The sequence below is a fragment of the Rousettus aegyptiacus genome, unplaced genomic scaffold, assembly GCF_014176215.1.
Source record: "Rousettus aegyptiacus isolate mRouAeg1 unplaced genomic scaffold, mRouAeg1.p scaffold_m13_p_6, whole genome shotgun sequence".
In the NCBI taxonomy this organism is placed as follows: Eukaryota; Metazoa; Chordata; class Mammalia; order Chiroptera; family Pteropodidae; genus Rousettus; species Rousettus aegyptiacus.
In genome coordinates, this window is record NW_023416309.1 from 51,405,669 (window position 1) to 51,426,029 (window position 20,361).

Genomic DNA, 20,361 nt, shown 5'->3' on the forward strand with positions numbered 1-20,361 from the left:
AACCCCAAAACAAAAAACCTTTATTGGATGTTGTTCTTTCATATGAGTCTAACAGATTTTGTAAAGTTGCTTTTAAATTAAGGAACATCTTAATCATATTATACTCAATGCGAAACACAGTCAAGTTTTTGATTACTTACAGGTTTACCAAAAAACTTCCAACACAACCCTTTCAAAAAACATTTATGTTTAAACCTCGAAAAACATCTAATTCTTGCCTTATGATATAGTAATCACCTTATAATATTAAGTGTTTTTCAGTTAACAAAAGCCTTTAAAAATACATTCTCTCAAATCCACAAATATATTCTAAATATAGAGTGCCAAAGCTAAAATTTCGAATGTAAATTTTTCTAATATCAGAAAGCTAATGGTAGCAAATGAATAAAACCTAAATTATATGGGTCTGAGTACTATAAATTTTACAATCAACACTTGGAATGTTTTTTGTGATATACTCTTCATTCTTAAAATAGAATGGAAGGGATGGAGTTGAGATGAGAACTGAGGCTAGTATAGGTTTTTGGATAATTCAGTTTATTTTCTGCCTACCAATCATATTATTCCCTTTGATTTTCTTATTTCAAGTGATCCTTGAACTATACATTCCAGATGGAAAAGAGATAGGTTTTCAGTAAGAATAATTAGTAAGGGCAAATACTAAATTATTTCCCTTTCTCCCCATTTTTTATCAATTATTACCAGTAAATGCTCTTAACTTCATACTTAAGCAGGGAACAGAACCTGGCACCATTTATTTTACTTCTTGTTAGAGTATAAAAACACTTTTTAATTAAAAACCTACTGAAATAAGCACTTAAATGACTTCTCAAAAATTTTGTTATTTTAATATAAAATTTAAGGTTTACAAGACCATCCAAATGATACTGTGACTTTTGGAACAAAACTAACATCTCTACTGGGGCAAGACCATTTAAAAACAAGAATAGCCAAAAGATACATACAGGTTATATAATTCCCCTCCATACACATGTATCTGTATTTTAAAATTATAAGACTATTGTATATACCATACACTATAAAACATATACCATCAAAGAACCTTTTAAATGAGGTAAAAATACATAGGAATCGAAATCCCAAATACTTTTCCTACAGCTGGTGGGGCATGTGGCATGTACTCCCTGAAATATGACATCATTGCCCAAGAGGTTTTGGTTTTTAAGACTACGGAAAATTAAAAATATACATAAAAGCACAGAGAATAGTTAAAATGAACCCTGTGGTAGGTTATAAAATACAGTCACAAATCACTCCTGTCCTTTATGTACATCCCTTTGCGGTTATTACTTTACCAAACCTCCCATTAGAGATGTAACCTGTTTCTCCACCCCTCTCGCAGAAACCAACATAACTAGAAACAATAAGCAAGGACATGGACGATCTGAACATCTGTGGAGCACTATACTTAACAATGGCAGAATACATTCTTTCCAAGTGCACATGGTAAATTCACCAGGATGTGCTAGTTCATAAAACAAGTGCTGGTAAATTTAAAGAGATTGAAATTCAAGCTATATTCTCTGAATGGAATGAAACTGGAAATCAATTAACAATAAGATAACTAGGAAAATCCGATCAAATATCTTGAAAGGAAAACAGCACAATTCTAAATAATTCAGGGTCAAAGAAATAAGAAGGGAAATTTAAAATATTCTGACTGGAATGATAATGAAAATATAACCTATCAAAATTTGTGGAATTGAACTGGTGTTTAGAGAAAATTTATAGCCTTAAATGCTGATATTAAGGGAGGAAAAAAATTATAAAATGAATGTCATAAAATTAAAAACTTCTGCACTTCAAAAGACACATTAAGAAAGTGAAAAGACAAGCAACGGACTGGGAGAAAATATTTGCAAAACACTGATTTGAAAAAGGACTTTGTATCCATCAATATATAAAGAATTCCTACAACTAAGCAAGCAAAGAGGCTAGCAACCAGATTATGTTCAAAATATTTGAATAGACAACTCACAAAAGAATATATATGTATAAATGGCCAATAAGCACATTAAAAGATGTTTATTTAATCACTACGGAAACACATATGAAAACCACAATGAGCTGCTGCTGCTGCTGCTATTACTACTACTACTACTGGATAGCACAAAATACTAGAATGGCTAAAATTAAAGGCTGATACTAGCAAGTATTGGTGAGGATATGAAGCAACTGAAACTGAAAATATAAAATGGTACAGCTACTTTGGAAAAATGTGACAATTATTAAGTTAAACACACCTTTACAGTTAAACATATACTTACCGTAAACATGACCTAACAATTGTTTTTAGGTATTTTATCAAAAAGAAATGAAAACATGTCCACACAAAGATTTATATACAAATATTCACAAAGTATCATTCATAAAAAAACTGGTCAATTGGTGAATTGGTAATCAAACGTATATCCACACAATGGAATATGACTCAGCAACAAAAATTAAACGTTAATACATACAACAGATAAATATCAAAGACATGATGAATGAAAGGAGTCAAACACAAAAGACTATACACTCTATGATTCAATTTGTATGAAATTCTAAGAAAGGCAAAATTATAGTGACAGCAGATTGATAAGTCCTTGTCAAGGACTGGCAGTTGGGGGCTGGATTGAGGGCAAGTAGCACAAGTTTTCAAGGTGATGGAAATATTCTATATCTTGACTGGAGTTTAGGTTACATGACTATACAATTATCAAAATTAACCAAATGTACACTAGTGAATTTGCTGCATTTAAAGTATGCCTTAAATAAAACAAAAACAAAGAAAACCCAGAGTATGCCATTTTTGTCTTAAGATACTTAAATATACAGATCATTGCTAATTCATTCAGATAGCCCCTGATTTTCCAATATACTTAATTTAATAAAACAACTTGTAATGAATTTAGATGGTCCTTAAGTCAATTAGGAAGGAGAGCATCATTTAGACAGTTTTTCCATTTAACTTATGTCAAGCAAATGCATACTGACTTTTAACTACAGATAACTGGTATTACTAGACTGGTATTACCAGATTGTAAATACAGACATAATTATAAAAAAGAATAGTGTGTCTGAAAAAAAAAAAACCCTGAAAATGTAACCCAAGTTTTTATTTTTATTAACTGTTAAATCAAGAAAGAATAAACTTAAGCATTTTTATCAAATACTTGCATGTAGTTAAAATAAACAAAAGCACTTACAATAAAGGGCAACAGTCTTGTCTCTCCAAGCCCCCCACTCCCATTGCCATAGCAACCACCTTTAAACTCTGTTTCTGTTTTTAGCCATTGTAGGGATTACTTTTCTCTAAATACAAATTTTCTTAACATATCAAATTTGAGACAATCTGCTGACTTCCTATTCTGACAAGGATGTCAGCCCATTCTCCTTTCCCCAAGTCACAGTAGAGTTACATCACTATTTTTAGTTTCTCTATAAACCTCTTTATAACCTTAATACTCTATATTTGTATTTCTTATTTCATCAATAGACAATATAGACAATATCCCTCTTGATATTAGGACTTCTATCTCTCCCTTCATCTTTCCTCTTTATACCTTCCACCTTCTAAACTCTACCATCAAAGTTGATAACTGTTCATGTTCAAAGTATAATTAAGCTGTCAAGGTTGACTGATTCTAAAGGCTAAAAATGAGCAGTATTTGCAATATTATGACTATATATATAAACATTCATTGCAAAGCTGGGCATCATTATGTTTTCTATCTTGTATAGCCTTTTTTTCTTTTAGAGGTTTTATTTTCTTTCAACAAAACAGCTTTCACTTTAAATGTAGGATTTAAATAAGCACTACTTCTGCTATTAGTTCTTAAATTCATCTTCTATCCATTCATTTACATATTAAATTATTTAGCACCAGATGAAGGGAAGTTTTCTTTAACACCCACTCTCACTCCTGCCAAAAGAAGCCAGTTAATAAATGTTGAAGGAATGATCGGATTAGAAAAATCACCTATTTATAACCATTCCCAAAGATAGAGGAACCGTTTAAAAAAAAAAAAAAAGACATGGACAACCAAATTTAATGTATGAATTTTGATGAGATCCTAGTTTAGAAAAAAACTACAAAAAAATATTTATGGGACATTGGGAGCATTTTAATATAGACTGAAAATTAGGTGAAATGAGGGAGATACTAATTTTCTTTTGTGGGATAATATTCTAAAGCCCTATCTTTAGAAGGTTCATACTGAAATATTTAGGGGTAAAATATCAGGATTTCTACAACAACCCCTGCCTATGACTGTAGGCAAACGTTAACTTTTCTGAACATCATTGGTAAAATGAGGTATCTATCTCAGATGTGGAGCTATGAAAAGGTTCAGTATTTATTATTATTATTACTAGTAAGACATAGCAGTAGTGGTCAAAAATAGGGGTGGCAAAAGGAAATCGAAAAACCACTGTGCTGTATATGAGCTCAACATACAACTAGAGAAAAAGGCAAACATGAAACAAACATCAACTCAGGACATTAGAATATTTAAATTATATCATTCAAGAATTAATTTATGTTTATAGGATCAAGCTTGAGAAGCTAAAATAATTTTATGATTAAAAAGACTTTATTAGAAAAGACAAAGATGATGATTAATGTCAACATTTAATAGGAGACCAATGGCTAGAAGTATGATGAGCTCAAGCATGGTCTTAACTTCCAAAGAGTAGAAATTATGCTGATGGTGGTAAATACCCACTTTCCTGCAAAACTGTAAGTTTTCATCCCTTTAGAAAGTTTCCTCTATGCAGTAGATTAAAGATATATCTAATAAAAGGAAATGGAAAGGGTCAAAAAAAGAACAGCAGGGAGAGAAAAATTGTATTTCTCACGGACAAATAAAAGCATAGTAGATAAAAAATGAACATGGAACAGTATTATATTGTCCTTTGGACTGCTGATCATGAAATCTTTATTAAAAAAGAGAAAGGAGGGATGAAAGTGGAGGCAAAATGTCTGTGATAACAAATACGGGCATAGATTATGGATGGGAGGCCTTCAGTCAATCCCAGCAATCATCATGTAATAAGTTTTCCTTTTTCACAAGAAGCCAATTGGATGTTTTTGAGTTCTATCAAAGTCTGGGTGCTTCTTTATTCCAAAAGCTTCAATTAAGGAAAAGGTACACATACAGAACTTTTCACTCAAAATCTTTGCAGACAGTGAAAGTTTGCTTTTTATGTTTCTTTCAGAGAATGAGGAAAACTGGTCCCTCAGTGTCCCAAGTGATGATCAAGATTTCTGCTGCAGGGGAGGGGGGAGGTAGATAAGGTTAAAAGGGTCAACTATTTGGTGATGGAAGGAAATCCAATTTTGTGTAGTGAACACATAAGGCAATATATATATGACATACTGTTGAATTACACCTTTGAAACTTATTTGATTTTAATACTGTCACTCCAATAATTAATTAAAAAAATAAAAGATTTTTGCTGCAATATATGGGGTCATAATACCCCTCTCCTTTTAAACAGTCATCTGGTTACATCCATGGAATTTGCCTAGAAGTTTTAAGCCAAATCTTTCAAATCTAAATATGTGGCTATACTGTCTATGGCCATGCCACCCTAAACAAGCCCGATCACGTCTGATCTCGGAAGCTAAGCAGGGTCAGGCCTGGTTAGTACTTGGATGGGAGACCACTTAGAAAGACCAGGTGCTGTAGGAATGAATGAATGAATGGCTATATAAAGTATATAAACTCCAGGGTCCTGAGACTGCTCAGACTATAAGGACCCCTACCTTCGTCACAGAGTGAGAGCGTCACGGCCAGTATTTAGGTATTAGTCAGCATTAAGCTATATTCTAAGACTGAAGCTCGATGTGCTATAAGACATGTATGAATACGATGTGCTGGGGATTCCAGGGAGGTGAAGAATGCCTCTGGGTGAGTGGGCTGAAGAGGGCCTTTTTTGCTTAAGTTAGTTTTAGTGGGTATCTGTTTCAAACAGGTTCTAGCTTACCAGACATTGTGTAAGAGACTTTCACATACAATATCTCATTAAGTTCAAAGTACTGTATTATTTATTAAACCAGAAAGTTACAAATACATCACAAAGGTAGAATGTAAAGCGTTTTCTGTGCTGCTCAGCTTGTGTCGACTGGCCTGAATTTTGCTGAAAACTAAAAGTAGCTTTCTGTTGGAGGAGAGATACTATTTCTAGTATTTTTTGGTATGACATACATTAAAAAGGTTTATCAATTGTCAAGCATTTCTGACACATACTAAACAGCTATTACAGGAGCTGAACCATGAGTCAATACACACAAGATTGCAGACAGCCAGCATTTAACTTGACCGATAATGTGAGACGCAGGTTAAAAAAGTCTAGCTGTATGTGCATCTATCTTGTGGAGAGCAATTTAGTAAATACATCAAGATAACCTTTAAGAGCTCTCACACTCTGACATCCCTTTTAGCCTTTCTTGGACCCAGCTGGGATGCCTTATTTTCACCTGCAGGAAAAACAACATATTGATTTTTTAATCCCTTTCTAACGTGGATGTAGTTTTATACTAGGGATAAAAAGAGGATATATTTTAATAACACATCAATATATCTCTTTTACAAACTGTTCTCTCCTACACGAGCTTGTAACATTGAAGGGAAAAAAAGGAAGAAAGTAAGAGGATCACTGAGAGAAATTAACCAGTTATACTTTTGAGCATTCTTTCATTAAATAAGTTTCTGAAAAAGACATCTTGAGGACTATTTCCCAGCTTTTTTGGTTGAGTAGTGGGGCAGGGAAGGGAGAAATGAAACGATAATCTGTACACATATTACCTGACGCCGGTATAAAACTGAACTTTTAACAGCAGGCTTTTAAATGCAGGTAACCATTCCCAGCCTTCCTGGCTCATAATGTAAATCAATATCTATTCTATCAGAATTCTCATATTATAATAAAAAAAGATGCCCATGACTTTCGGACACATTGGTGTATTCTGTAATTCCTCTCCCCAAAATAAAATGGTGGTAACATTTTCAGAAAATTAGGTTGACCTAAGAAGCACATTTTTATGTAACCCATTGCAAAGCTACTAAGAAAGAAAAGTAATGGATAAAGAAAAGTAATGGATAGACATGCACTAATTGATTCACTCACTGACTCAAACGCTTAGGCACAGTGTGCTGGGTCTTAGAGGCAGGGCTGTGAAAATCACAGATGAGCTTCTCCAGCCTCATGTACGCAGGAACGGGAGGCATGAACAAATAACTACAATACTTGTGTGTGATTTAATAAGAGTCACCTAACATTTAGAGAACAGAAGATATTCCTAAGAAGTAAATTAAATATGACACTTGAAGGATAAGGATAAGTAGGAATTTGCCAGGACAAGTCAGAAGCAGAGGGAATACATCTAACCAAGAGGGGAGTGGGTCTGAAGGGAGGAGATAAGAGCTAGCATGATGTATTTGGAGAACTGAAGACAGTTTGGTATTACAAAGCTCTTTGATAAATTCGGTCTTCGTAAAGAGAGAGAGAATCTTAGTTCATTAAACTTAAAAGAGCTTTCAAAAGAAAAAAGTATAATGTCAATCCCACTACTACTTTCCTGCTCAAGATGGTCAAAGTTAATAAACGGTGACTGTGGTAAAAGCAGCATTTGAATGTGCTAATTAATGCTATGTGACTGGAAACTTGAATGCATATAATATTTAATCCACGCTGCTCTATTTATGCCCTTTAAAAAAGGTCACAGTTTCATGAATATTAGCATGAGGAATGTTTTTTCTCAAAAAAAAAAAAAACCTTAAAAGTCAAATGTTTAAAAATGTTTTTCAAATTGCTTCAAAGTTTTACTGCTTGCTGTAAAATACACCATTTACAAAACTTTCATCGATACACGTATTTGTAAACCATTGAGAGCTTCTCTTATCATAGGCTACTTCTACATTATCCATATTCCCAAAGCTCAAGTTCTCTAAACCTAAAACACACATCCATAAAGCACAAACCCAGGGAGTCTACAAATAGACTTCTCCCATGAATACATTTATTTGCCCAGATTGACCCCAAACGGACATCAGTTATGAAAGACACAATGCCTAAGTTCTGAATGCCTAAACATAACGGACAAAATGGCGAGTAGTACAGAAAGAGGTCTGACTTGGGCAGTGCCAAGGGTTAGCTCTAAATTCCCGGGCAAGTGCAGCCAGCCTTGCTGCCTGCCCAGCCTCAGGGCCAGCATCCAAGGGGAAAGATCTCTGGACCACTTCTTTCCTACCTACTGGGGCAGACAGAAACTCAGTTCCCCTTTCTCCCTTCCTTCCTTTCCAGTGCAGTGGATGAGGGCCCCGAGCCAGCTACCACAGACCCAGGACAACCGGATTCAATGGGAAAGAGAAATTACACTATCCTGGGATTATTCAAAATTTAAAATGGTCTTCAAAAACCATTCTATTAATAAATACAGCATCCAAACATCTGTCAGAAAGCCACTTGGGTTTACAAAATTTGGTTGCTGCGTTTATAAGACTATGATACAGCTCCTTTGGTCAAAGTAACAAAAACTACATGCTAAGGATTTCTAGAAGGTGACTAAAAATCCTCGTTTTTGATGGGCCATTGTACAAATCACCTTTACCTGGCTTGCTGTGGGACTTGACCAATAAATTCTAAATATTAAGGACTCAGGCAATTATGGCTAATGCATTAAAAATTTATTCCTAAACTCTGAATAACAACTGAGAGGTTAAGATTTCTGAAACTAGAACGACTCATGTTAAATAAGTTATTGAGCTGTTGCAGGGGGAACTTCTAGGCATCTCATGTTTGGCACAGAATGTACTAGAGGTGTAACCTTCTGGTCTTTTCATTGAACACCAGATGTTGAATCAATTTGCTTATGGTTACAGGGCACAAATTACTGCAAGGCTAGGGACCAACAGCTTACTGTCCATTTCAGAAGCAGCAACAAAGCTGTTGAAGATCTGGGGCCAGATTTCATAAATTACAACCCATCACCTTTAAAAATCACAACCACATTGATGATCCTACAACCTCCATTAGCGACACACTAAACACTGAAAGAAGCATATATTTTCGTTCATATTCATTCTCTCCCCTGCTCCTCCTGCCCTTTCTTTTTCTTTCCTACACACACACACATACACACACACACACACTTGAGTGTGAAGTAACATTTAGCTCAATTCTGAAATGAATGAGTTAGAACTACACTAATATTACTCAATGTCTGCTTATAAAGCATGTTTCAATAAATTATAATTCTAAAAAGTTAATAAAACAATTTCTAGGTTCTAGAATGAAAAAGGGAAAACATATAAAGGAAAGAAAATACTTAGTTTCTGATGGGTCAGTCATTCTGTACCAATCTAACCCACTTTTAATTTTAAACACAGGCAGCTTTAAAAGCACAGAAGATGCAAGCTGAAATATTTCATGGGACCCTCACCACTAGGTAAGCATATATTATTGCTTCCAAGGATCCAACTAAAGTCTCAGTCAGCTTCCATTCAGGCCCCTCACTCTAAGAGAAAAATAGGAGATAACTATGTTTATTAGCTATCTTCTTTGAAACTGTCTTTATCAGCAAAGAGGACTCAATTTGGATGTACGTGATTATACTGCCTTTTTTACAGAAAGTATGACTCTTGAAACACATATGACAAAGGTCTTGTTTTTATTTCTTGGTATAAAAGCAACACCCACAGAAAATTTCAAAGCTCTGTCATTACAGTTTAACCAATTCATAAAGGTTTAAATTGGAACAGTTCTTAAACTCAACTTGTAAGCTAGATGAGTAAAAAAGAATCTGTCAGGTAAAGAGAAGTGCTACTACTGAAGTAAATCTTCATGTCCCCTGTCCCAAATGATGACAAAAAATTATACTCTTAAAAAAAAAAGTCTTAAAGAGACATATTTGAATAGTACATATTGAATAAATCTTAAATTCTCACATGGATTTTTTTACATGTAAACATTTTCTTTGTCAGCAGAATGCCTGTATTTTCACCTCTTACTAAATAGTTTTTAAAAAGACAAACCTCACTGAAATCAGCCCCTCCTCAACACTAGGGAAGATGTGAAATTCTTCGTTGAAGAAAAACTGCAAGGTCTGGGATGGTTTATATTCAGTGCTGGGTGTGAATTCTGGCTCTAATATTTACTAGTTTTGTGATCAAGTGATTTGGCCTCCATCTCACTTGTAAAAAGGGGGTACTGATATCTACCAACTATGTTGTCAGAGTAAACAAAATTATGGGAATAAACATCTAGCATAATCCAGGCACTTCCATTTTCTCTCTTCAGATAGGTTAGGAAGACTTCTTTCTGGGGTAAAAACACAAGTGAGGCCCCTCAATCTTCAGAACAGAATGCTAGGTTGGCCATCTGATAACCTGGTTTCTAAGGAGACTGGATGGTAAATTAAGGCTGTATGTATCTTTTGGTTGCCTCATCTGAGAGACAACAAAGACCTAGAAATATGCTGAAAATTTTACTTGTACATTATACAAACACAACTGACCTAAGAGATCTAAAGAATAAAAATGATACTTCTCCCAGGTTCAAAGACCTTTAGGAAAGTAATCACATCCAAATGATTACCTGGCAATACACTTAGGTTTCTTCTCTCTTTTTAAATCTAATTGAAGTCTCCACTAATGTTTTGATTCAAAAGTAATTTAAATTTTATATAGCCATTCCAGTGAAATAAAAAGCTCTGAAAAGTATGCAAAGTCTGAGGTTGTTATGGAAACAACAGAGTGGAATACTCTTGCCCTTAATTCCTTTGTCAAATAGAAAGAGCTCTCATTCTGAATCACCAAGTCAACTCTCAGCTTCATATATTATAACTCTACTGTTGCAGGGTGATTTACATCTTACTGAAAGGAAGTGTGAAAGTCTTAGAGACAGATTTTTTATCTTTTTATCTTAAAATAATTTCAAACTTACAGAAAAGTTGCAAAAATAGCACAAAGGATTTCCATTTATCCTGAATCCTGATTTCCCAATTGTTAACATTTTTTTCTGAACCATTTGAAAATGATTGCAGACATGATGCCCCTCTTACCCTTAAATATTTAAGTATTTTCTAACAAAGACATTTGTTTTTATAACCACAGTACAATTATCAAAGTCAGAAAATTAATATTGATACAAAACAATTACCTAATCTACAGACTTTATTCTAGCTGGATGCAATTTTAAAATACATACCAATTATTTTTGTATAATAATTGATAAAGGAATCACTTAGATAGGAAGTCAGCAAACTATAGCCTGTGGGCTATTTTCAAAGAAGCTTTATTGGAAAACAACCATGCTCATTTGTTTATTGTCTGTGGCTGCTTTAGAAATTAAAACAGCAGAGTTGAGTAATTGTGACAGTGACTGTATGGCCCACAAACCCTAAAATATTAACTATAAAAAGTATGCCAAACCATGACTTAAAGATAAATGTGTACGAACATATAAAGACATTATAGATTTCTCTACAACATCAAAAAACTGCAAAAAGTCTAAATGTTCATAAAAAAGTGACTGGTTAAATAAATTATGCTACATAATGAGATCTCATGCATACATAAAAATAATGACACATGTATATGGAGATAAAAATATGCCTTCAGTATATGGTTAAGTAGGAAAAAAGTCAGGTTATATAATGCATGATGCCATTTTATATTCTTTGAAGAGCCATAAACATATCCTGTGAATTGTGCCTGTCTGTGTTTATAAAGTAGTAGAATTATGGTTGACTTTTGCAATTTTCTTTACAGCTTTCAGATTTTTTTTAATTGGGCAAAAATTATATAGCTTATACCAATTTCCAAACATATATCACTTATTTTATAGAAATTGTTAATTTTATTGTTAAAATACGCAAGTTTCCTCAATTTTCAAATGAAATTATCATAAAAATTAAAACTCTGTTTCATACCTACTTTCTTATGCTCAATGGTTTCCTACTTAGACTGTTAATATTCTCAGTGTTGATTAATTTATGAAAGGGAGTTCACACATCATTCATTTAGAAAACTAGCCATCTGTCCATACTCTTAAGAAATATAATCAATTACCCAGAAAGTCTTATTTACAATGATTAATAAAACCTTCTTATCTCTTCGAGTATAGAACATACTGTTTATATAAAACCGCTTTCAAATATAACCACCTATTTGTCTAGTACAATCCAATATCAGTATAAATCAACATGCTTACAAATGGGACACACAGCTGTCCCCAAATCCACTTTAAACCCTATTCGTGTTCAGTATTTATGTGGAGAAATATTTAACACCTTATGGAAAAAGACTGATTTAATAGGACATACGAATTAAGTGTTACTGCTATACCCATTCCATTTCCATGTTTGAAGATAATAACGAAAATTTCAACCTAGTTTTACTTTAGCCTACTCATTTTAAAGTGCCTTCAGTTAATAAACGGAACTACACATTTATAGTAAAATGCAAAGGTGAATGCTAGAGATCTCAAACGGTTTAGTACCATGAGTACCTTAAATATTCTAAAGCTATGTTATTAATTATAGATATCTAGATTTTTTTTCTACCCTATGACATTAACATTCTTTATTACTAAGAAGTTCTTAATTTATCTTAAATCTTCCTGAAATTATCTATGGCCATGCCACCCTGAACGTGTCCAATCTCGTCTGATCTCAGAAGCTAATAGGGTCGGGCCTGGTTAGTACTTGGATAGGAGACCACCTAGGAAGACAAGGTGCTGTAGTTGTTAAAAAATAAAAACATCTTCCGGAAATGTAAATGTTTGTTGATTTTTCCTCAGTTGAGATGGGCAGTAGCTAGATGATCTCCATCCTTCTTATAAAAGCCCTTAATAAACTCGCTGATGTGCTTAGAGGTCACTATTTGTTTTGTTTTATAAAAAAAACAACAGCAGCAGCACTATCCCAAGCTATTCCCCTGTCCTTCTTACCTTGTTATAGGAAGAATTTAAAAGGGAGTGGAGCAAGGGATTTCTAAGAATATACAAAATATCAGATAGCACTAAAAATATAGAAGCAAAAGAGTTGGCATTTAGGTCAAGTTCAATAATTTTAGTCACTACTATATGGTTATTATGTTCCAGATACCATGCTAAGTGTTTTACAGACATTAACCCTTATACTATTACTATTATCTCTATTTTAGAGATAAATTAACTTGTTCGTAGGCAAAGAACTAGAGTGGAAGAACCCGTATTTGAAGCCACAATTCATGGAGATGATACAGCATTAAGAATAACCACCCTGGAGTCACACTGCCTGGGTTTGCAGACTGTCTTTACCACCAGCTAGCTGGGTGATTTTGGTAAGTTACTTTCTCTCTTTGTGTCTCAATTTCCTTGCATGTAAAATGGTGATGATAATAAGGTTTTTATGCCTACTCTCATGGGTTTGTTATGAGAATGAAATGGTGAATGCATACAAAGTCTTAAAATCATGACTGCACAGAGAAATTGCTCTCATCTGGTTACTGCTCCTAACCTCCACTGGACTGAATACATTTGGGTGGGGATTTGTATACTGCTGCAGGATCTCCGATAACACCTCTTTTCTAAATTGTTTCCTAGTTCTGCATCCTGCATCTGACTGTATGACTCAGAAAATAAGCTATCTAAGTGGGTTTCTATGGGAAGGTGCTACTGTGCCTTGAATAAGATTTTTCCATTCACGACAAGGTATGGACTGAATGAATCAGCTTTACTTGGATCACAGAAAACTGGAGGTCCTGAGAAATACAATCCCAAAAGAACGTTTTAATTTTATTAATGTTATTGCCTTAACTTGTTCTCAAAAAGCTTTTAAAAGAATAGCTTCTTAATACTTCAATAAGAAACCATTCTACTTTTCTTTATTCTATCTCAAAAAAGATCGATAGAACATACACGCCAAATAAAGTTAAAACTAAATAACAGCACTGAAAATACAAAAATGACAACAAAAACAATAGATCAAAGCAGTATATGAAAAAACATCCCTCTCTGGACTATCTGTGATAATCGCTGCACCTCAAACCCAAACAGGACCAGAATGAGATCTTTCTCCTCTTCTTACTCCCTCCTTGTGGCTCCAGTCTTCTTGGCTTCCTCTCTCTCTCCCCAAACCCGCCTCCTCCATTTCCAACCCACACTGATTCTACTTTTCTATTTTCGTTGCCATCATCCTGGTCCAGACTTTCATTACACCACACCTTTATTATTCCAAGTCTTTCTCTCATCGAATCATCCTTGGCTTTACCCATCTGCTGCAAGATTTGGTAAATATATTATTTACTACTTATATGCCAGGTACGGTGCAAGACATTTTCAGAATCTCATTTATTCCTCATACAACCATTTAAGAATTTCATTTATTCCTCATACAACCATGTAAAACATTTTTAGTCCCATTTTACAGAGGCATAAAGTACTGTACTTGTGGATGAGATGGGTGTGGGGACTTTGACTAAGCTCTTGCTGCCAATAAGCAAATTAGTTAAGACTCGGATTCAGAGCCATATCTGTCCCAAGCAAGATTCTGACGAGATCACTTTCATTCTAAAAGCCTCCACGACTCCTACTGTCTTGGAGAGTAACAGCCAAATTTCTTAGCCTGGTATTTAAAGCGCTTCGGTAACATGGTCCAACCCTCTTATTGTTTTGCATACTCTTTCTACACTACCATGTTCTTTAACCAACCTGGACAACTCATTGTACTCTAAACATACTCAAACAGTCTCCCTCTTTATTTCAGTTTACCCCATATCTTCCACCTTGGAAACATCCTCCCTACCATCTCGAAATCCTACATATACCGAGGTTTAGCTCCTTAGCATTCTTTTAAGAAAACCAAGAGATAATATGTTATCTTCCCTTCATCAGAATCTCAGTGAAACTGAAACTCTCTTAGAGCACTCATATGCTTATAGTAATTCTGATCCTCATTGTACTGTTGATTATATTTCCTCACTGCTTATCTTCCTTGAAGAATAGGACCATATACACTTTGCCTTAAACCAACTCAGTTTCTTCTTTCTCATCCATAATCACAATGGCTTGCATTGATATGATTTGGAGAGTTGATGTTTCTATAGTTTAACCTAAGTTCCTACTCTTTTCACAGTGTTTCACAGTCATATTAAACACACTTAGAAAATATAGGACAGAGAACTGCATCCCTCATTTTTAACTAAGATGAACTTTAGGAGTGGAAATACTGCACAGGATTTACAACTAAAGCTCAAGGCATTTAGTTTATTTAAGAAGCCAAAATACAGAACATTACATGTGGTTAAAATTTCATCGCATCCCCACTGTATTCACAAATATTATCGAACTGAACTAAACCGGAGTTTTCATAAAAACTGACATTTTCAAAAAAAGCTTTATTTGCTTTAATCTTTCTCTTCCTTTGATAAGATTAAGATTGTAAATGGCAAATGGTTAAATAGGGGCACCAAAATGCTATCTGCAAGGCATCTGGCCTTAAACAAATGCACCAAAATGCCAACTCTGAAGCATCTCCATAATGTATCTCTCTCAGATGTTCTTACTTAAAATTATAGTTCTTTAGGGAGCTCTTTTAGACTTTGTACGTATATTCAACAATTTGTGGATAGAAGTCATTCAGCAAGACTTCCAAAACTCTCTAAAACAAAAGAGAAGCTTCATATCATACAGTCATTTTATTGAGGCTACACTGAACTATACACTCAGAGCAAGTTCTTTCGATGTTGTAAATAATGCCATCATACCATTGTGTACCATATTTGTAAACTAAAATCCTCCCTCTAAAAACCACACTTTTTATAGAAGGCGTACTGAACAGTAAATCTCATTCTGTGGACTTCCTCAACCTAAACATTTTATTTGGTTAAGACATACATCAGAGATAGCTTGAAGGGGGAAAAAAAAAGAGACAGAAATGTGACTAAGCCACGATGAAACGGAAGTTCTGGAAGAAAAAGGGTTGAGATTAAACGGAAGCTTATGGCCAGACAGCCAGCTTCAGTCTTCCCTGAAAAAACTGACTGAACACCCACTAAATGCCAAGTGTTGTGAGCCAAAACGGTCATGGCATATGCTGTAAAGGAAAATACTGGTGGAAATAACACTGATCAAATTTTCACAGAAATATAAATGTGAATTCTCAACTGTGATAAGTATTACCAAAAAATTACATGCTCATTAGGGAAGGTTTCCCAGAGGAATGATGATTGGTTGGTGGATCAGTGAGGATCTGATAAGGAAACAGGGAACATTTAAGTTTTTGAAACAGAGCGAATTGAAAACGGGGAAATGGCTACATGGGACTGAGAGCCAAACGGGACAGCGGAACATGACCGATCTTACTATGAAGACTTTTCCATTCAAATCCCAGGGCCCCATGGTTTGAGTTCTCCTTACTTCCCCTCTCAAATGCTTCCACACCTACTACTCCCAAACTACCTCCTAATTATTAGAATACCATTCACTGTCCAGTTTTTGTTAGAGGTAGTGGGATTTGATGGGACAAGTATAGATCCTATAGGCAGAAAACTCTGGCCCCTTGTATATTCGAAAAGAACTTCATAGACTCTAAAGTATTACATGTTACATATTTGGTTCCCATGTCTCTTTTGTACACACTGACAGTTCTTAGAAAGCAGGCATCATCTCCTCCAATGTCTCTTTAATGGTAAAGGTGTGTTTTAAAAAACTGAAGGAAGTCTGACATAAATTATTTCTCTCTCAGAATCAGATCCTTTCAAAAAACAAGGTTGTGACAGGGAAGCAGCATGTTTTGTTTATGCCATATACTGACTTCACAGTTCCTTAGATTTTAACCTCTCCCTAATTATAGAAGGAAAGACTTGGTCTCCTATGAAGGATGATTGCTATCAAGTGTCTGAGTGCTGGAAGGAGAGGGAGTAGGCTCAGCATCAGAAAATGAATATTAAAAAGCTTGTTTTTAAAATTAAAACTCCTTTCGTTCTTTTATTTAGAATGAAGAACAAGGGAGAGAGCTCGACACAACAGTCGGGTGTCTCCTGGCCCCACTGCCCTTCCCTCCGCCACAGAGCACCCACATTCGGAGGTTCATTTACAAAGTGCCTTCTCTTCCCCACAGATGGCCTCGAGCATTCCAGGTTGCCCAAAGAATGAATCTGTTCGAAGGACGAAGACAGTGTAAATAAATGATAAAAGGGATGGCACGGATGGCGCCGGCAGGATGGGCGAAACAGAGAGAGGGTAGGGCAAAAGAACATTTCCTCGTAACCTACTTTATGTCTGGAACTAAAGGTAAAGCAAGCCAGTGGTCGCCGATGAGGGAACTCCAATTCTGGGAGCGTAACACTCAGGATCTCTCTCTTTAAAACTCTGTTTATGTGACATTTATATGACCTCTTTGCTTTACCATGCACACAATAATGATTATGTATGCTTTAATATGTGTAATATGACAGATTAATTTTACTGTGAATTTTATTTAAGCACTATAAATTCTAGAGATAGCAGCTGTTTTTCTAGTTTCTTACTGAAATATCATGGCCTGAAACTTTTTAAAATCTAGAAACTCCTTAAATTTGTTCGTTAATGAAAAGGAAGCAAACTATCATCACCAAACTTGCATATTACTGAAAATAAACTGCCTTGTCTCTTTTGGTGTAGGTGAATGTATTTTTAGTATTGATTTTGTCATCTCTTGCAAGATGATCCTCTAATTTTTGTTTAAACCTCATATCTAATTTATTTGCACCTGAGCAGTCACATTTTATTTGATTTTCATGTGGAATCTTTCCTTATTTATTACTTTTAAAGAGCACACATCACCACAAAGTGTCTTATTTATCTGATGGGCTCTTTTATTTTGCAACACAGATAACAAGCACAGCACTGACCTGAATGTCTAATTTTGTTCCAAACGTGCCTTGGATTTCTAATAAGGTAGAAAACAGGCTTTATGAAGGCTATTTGCTATTGTTTTAAATTATTCCCTGACATCCCAATTTAAGAAAAATTCCCTCTAAAATAAAAAGTCATCAGGTGGATTTTAATTTTTTCTTGTGGCAAGGCTGGCTACCTAAAAAATATTCATAATCCTTTTTCTTTACCTTCTACAAAGGCTGAAAAACTAAAATGATTCTTCATACTTCCTTGCTGCTAGGAAAGGCCATGTGACTCAGTTCTAGCCAATGAGATATAAGTGCAAATCCCTGGGAGGAGCTTCCAGAAAAGCACTTAAAAAGGACAAAACCTAGCTGACATGTGTGCATTTGGCAGGCCTTAGACTGCACCCTTTTTCTTGGAAGGTGTATACTGAGGGATGCACTCGACATCTTTCAACCATGAGGACAAAAACCCTATACTAAGGATGATGGAGGAAGTCAGTAAGAGCTAGGCTCCTTAATTATGTTATTGCTAAACTGTCATAGTAACCGAGGGCTTATCACATAAGACAAATAAGTCTCTTTTTTGCTTAAGCCACATTCATTACATTTGCTAATACTTGCAGCTAATGTATTACATCTGTTCCATCTCCACCCCAACATTTATGTAAGTACTATGAATCTAAAGCTTTCCTATTATTGATCTTACCCTATTAATGGTACATGGTATATTATAATGCTTTAAAAACTCAAAGGCACATTTGAAATATAGAAGGAATTAAGTTTCTTTCATTCTGCATATTCACTGAAGTTAGACTAACTGAAAAATATCAACATTTAAAAACTGATTTAAATCTGAAGATTGTATTTATACAAACATAGCCTCTAAGCTCATCAAATACTTTAGCATACTTATTTTTTAATGATGCTCTTTTTTTCTATCCAAATTTATAATGTATCTCAAATTTTCGAATCCTATTCTGCAATGTTTTATGTAGTCTTGAAGAACACTCTAATTCTTCTCCTTGGAGTTATTAAATTCAGATATATATCATTTAATGCCTGGAGACACTTAACTCCTGCTGACGTTTTTGACACCAGATGTAATTAGTAACCTAGAATTATTTCTCCAAAACTACTTATGACATATGCTAAGATCTAAAATTATGACTCAAGATTAAAGTCTTATTAACCTTTGCTATAAAATATTAAAGCTGTCTAATCTCATATAATAAAAGAAACTGAAAATGCCAACAGCAATGGCAAGTAATAACTATTTCATATCCAGATAAAACAATACTGTTTTATCATATACGTCAGAACAAACTGTAAATCTGGTTATTTTATTCCTATGAGGAATTGCTTTAAATTGGCTGAGATGTAACTTAAAGGAAAGTTAAGACATGAACAACCACCAAGAAAAGGGGAGACTATCCTAAAAAACATTATTTTGACCATGTCATTCCCATGCTCAAAATCTTCAATAGCTCTCCACTACTGTCATAAATTCAAACTCCGTGGGTCAGCCCATCCTCCCTTTCCAGCTTTACTTCTCTCTACTTTCCTGCCCTGCTCAATTTTTATGAAGGATGTTCACAACAGCTATTACAGAAGGAAAATGGAAAAAAATTTAAAAGTCAAAGGAACATCTATAAATAACCATTAAAAGTCATTTTCTTCAAGTGTGTGGCAATATGCTTATGGGCTTATTTTAAAAATTGAGAATTGTGACTATTTAAAAAAAATGCTACAAAGAATTATAGACTATTCTAGAAATACCAAAAGGCAAATTACTATTACTATAAAACAGCTAGGTAAGTACAGTTCAAAAGTACCTACTCACCAGTACATAATAAAGTTTTTCTAAATATTGGCTACAAATGATAATCATACAATTGGTTATACTGCCACCAAGAGCAAGATGTGATAAAAACGACTAAATACCTAAGTTGCTAAATATATCTTTAAAGAATACACCTATAATTTATTCTTGCAAAAAACTACTGATGTGCTAAATAGATCTTATCTTTAAAAAGATGAGAAGTTACCCAAGAGAGGTTTGGGGGTTCCAAGCACTCTTGGAATTTTATTACTACCAAACCTATATAATACTTTAGTGTATGCTTAGTAAATGAAATTTCAAAAAAAAAAAGGGGGGGGTGGGGATGTAGTTTCCTTTAGGACATAGACATTTTTTCCCCCCTATTTCAGATATTAAGTTTTGGGATTCTATTTCTAATGTGAAACTTCATGGGCTTAATAAAGAAATTCTGTAGATAATAACATTTTGATAAATGCTATAAATCTTTACTATACTGCTAGATTTATTCACATTCCAAGAAATTATAATTGCTATTAAAACTGCTATGCAGAATATTCAGAAAATACCGACTCAATAAATTAACTAATAACTAGTGACACTTTTTATTCATTTAAGAACCCACGGAACCCAACAAGCTCAACTAAAACAGGTTGAGAGTAAAGCACT

General features: G+C 34.5%; 1 protein-coding gene and 1 pseudogene across 1 annotated transcript in view; one reads left to right on the top strand and one right to left on the bottom strand.

Annotated features, from left to right (window-relative positions):
• PDZD8 (PDZ domain containing 8) overlaps nt 1–20,361 on the bottom strand; it is a 59,236-nt gene that overhangs the window by 9,696 nt on the left and 29,179 nt on the right. The gene's annotated exons all lie outside the window — the stretch shown is intronic.
• LOC118604624 lies at nt 5,581–5,699 on the top strand (annotated as a pseudogene).